The sequence below is a fragment of the Octopus bimaculoides genome, chromosome 15, assembly GCF_001194135.2.
Source record: "Octopus bimaculoides isolate UCB-OBI-ISO-001 chromosome 15, ASM119413v2, whole genome shotgun sequence".
In the NCBI taxonomy this organism is placed as follows: domain Eukaryota; kingdom Metazoa; phylum Mollusca; class Cephalopoda; order Octopoda; family Octopodidae; genus Octopus; species Octopus bimaculoides.
The window spans coordinates 5,053,939-5,056,670 of NC_068995.1; the positions used below are offsets into that span (position 1 = coordinate 5,053,939).

The 2,732-nt window shown below is 37.2% G+C and overlaps 1 protein-coding gene across 2 annotated transcripts in view; it reads right to left on the reverse strand.

Annotated features, from left to right (window-relative positions):
- Positions 1 to 1,903, reverse strand: part of LOC106874526 (glucose-6-phosphate 1-dehydrogenase) — a 29,842-nt gene extending 27,939 nt beyond the window's left edge. The window contains exon 1 of one of the 2 annotated variants that reach the window (XM_052973162.1): positions 1,799 to 1,903. The gene's annotated coding sequence lies outside the window, so the exon portion shown is untranslated. Of the gene's footprint in view, positions 1 to 1,209; positions 1,432 to 1,798 lie in introns of those variants that run through there. The other variant, XM_052973163.1, reaches the window with a different exon arrangement.
- Between the last annotated feature and the right edge of the window lie 829 nt (positions 1,904 to 2,732).

A 2,732-nucleotide genomic window follows, 5' to 3' on the forward strand; every position in this document is an offset into this window, starting at 1 on the left:
TCTATCTCCATAAAAAAAAAAAGTGAGTGACAGTCCCACAACAGTAATTCTCAACATTTTGGTTTTCTTTTAATGTCTTAGAGAGAAGGACATCGGATCTGTTCAGTTTGGCTTACAAATTTTTTTGGTCAAACTGAGTAAAAAAAAAAAAAAAAATAGTGCAATAGGTGTACAACCGCATGCTCGGGTCAAACACTTTAGTTTGACCGATTAAAAATTTTTTTTAACTGAACAGTTTGAAACTTCCTATACTGGTGGAATGTCTCACACAGAACACGGTCTACTTTGAACATTTATGACAAAATTTGGTATTTTAGAAGTTATTTCGCGTTAAAGTTGTCGTATTTGGGTAATTTCAACCAATCAACGACGTGTATTCAGTTGAAGAAAGCTGCTGCTGTTTCCTCTTCGCCCTTTTTAAGAGGTTTCCAAAACTGGTGGGAAGAAGGGAGAAAGGTTTCCTCAAAACATGGCCTAAGTGCATGTAACTGTATGATTTCCATTAAGACACACACGCACCAAGCGGTGGTGCTAAACTGGGGGTGGGGGGTGAGATTAAGTCTTTAACCTGACGTCAAATAAATTAGACACAAACAGTGTCCAGTTTCCGTTTACCAAATTTCATTCAGTTTTGGTAGACAAGAAACCAAAAGCAAAAGAATATCTTGTCCAAAGTATGACGTCGTCATATCGTCGGATCGGATGAGAAGTAAACTTCTTAAACACACAACGTCTGCACTTATCAACGAACACCAACAACCCAACCTAACGAAGAAACATCACGAAATGGGTTTCGTGAAAAGAATTCTAAGCTTCAAGATAAACGTTTTTTTTTTTTTTTTGGTGGGAGGGCATATCTACATAAGTGGAACCCACCACCGATTTTGTTTCCTCATAACTTCAAGAAAAAAATGTATATTTTTTAATGAATCTTTTTACAAATAGTCTCCAGATGGTGTAGATTCCAATCATGCCTGAATTTGTTGTGAAAAAGAAAAAAATTCCGGAGTTGGGAGAGGAATTTCTGGAAATTCACATGAATGGGTCTTGTTTCCTGATAACTTTCAGAAAAGAAAAAGGAAACGGGTATTTTTGAGTGAAACTTTCTACAAATACCGTTCAGAGTGTGTAACTTACAATTATATCGAAATTTAATGCAGAAAGAAAAATGGTGAGCAAACGCACACAAACACACACATACATACATACCGATACACATCACGGGACTGTGTAGTCAGCTGAGAGGTCAGAGATGGAGAGTCAGAAATGCTATTGACTGTGAGCAAGCCCAACGAGACGCATGAAAGTATGTATGTATATATGAGTGTGTGGATGTATGTGTGTATGCATTTATGCATGTATATTTGAATATATGTAAATTGGAGCGATCTTTGAGGCTTTGTGCCTCACTTTCACTTTTGTCTGCAACAAAGATAAAACTGAAAGTAAACAATGACTGCCGTAAGAAAAAATATTTTCGCTAATCAACTAACTGGTTGATCAGTAGTTAATAAGGTCCATCCATCACAGCAATGGTTTCCGAGTTTATCTAGCTGCAGAAACCTGAAATACCACGGAATATCCGTGGGAATTGGGCTGGTTACACGAAAGAACAGCTGTGCCGGTGTATTCCCGGTAAAGGAAGACAAATAAAACAATGTCCTGACTGACATCAACCAGATATATCATTATCAGCCAGCTACAGTCTATCAATAAATATACAGAGATTGATATAAAATATAAATCATCGTGATACAAAAAGAATAAGGAAGAAAGTCAATATTTAAACCTCGTTTACCTTTCTTTTATAATTTCCTCGTCCACTGTACACGGTAAGAAAATGGGGCGGTTTTATGAAGCAGTATCCCCGGTAAAACTTATGTCCGGCCGGATATATTGTTATAGCAAACATCTTTATACATTTATTTATAAATTTATTAATATAATAGGATTATTAATATAATAGGATTATTGACATTTTTTGCTTGCTTCGTTCTTCTTTCCTTCTTCATCGCAGAATCTTTGTGAAGATCCAGTGTTATCGTAAACATGTTACTCTAACCGAAGGATATTCGGCTTTTATATTCATTCATAAATGTTAAGTCGATATGTCGCATTAACCCCCCTCTCCCTCTCTCTCTCTCTCTCTCTCTCTCTCTCTCTCTCTCTCTCTCTCTCTCTCCTCTCTCTCTCTCTCTCTCTCTCCTCTCTCTCTGTCTGTCTGTCTGTCTGTGGAGTGCTCAGCCACTTGCACGTTAATTTCACGAGCAGGCTGTTCCGTTGATCGGATCAACTGGAACCCTCGACGTCGTAAGCGACGGAGTGCCAACAACAACAACACCACAGTGTTTGATACTCTCACCTTACTGGCTCCATATTGGCTTTTGTTTTTTAGTTTTATTTATACTCTCAGAAGTTTCCCTTCTGAGATCAATTGCGTTTTTCTTATTTGTGTTGGGTAACTGTTGCTATTCCGAAAATCGAAGAAAGGGGTAATTTAAACATTAAAATCTTGAAAGAAAAGTCTTTTTCAGCATGGTAATCATCGCATTGTTTGTACACCTTAGGGATCTTGTTCAAAACGGGGGCACCAGTATTTTCTTAACGAAACACTTTGAAACTTGGGACACTGGTAGAATGTGTCATATAAAACATCTTTTTCTCTTAGTCTTCTTAACAAAAAAACGTACATCGCAAGTTATTTCATGTTAAAGTTGTCGTATTTCTGTAAT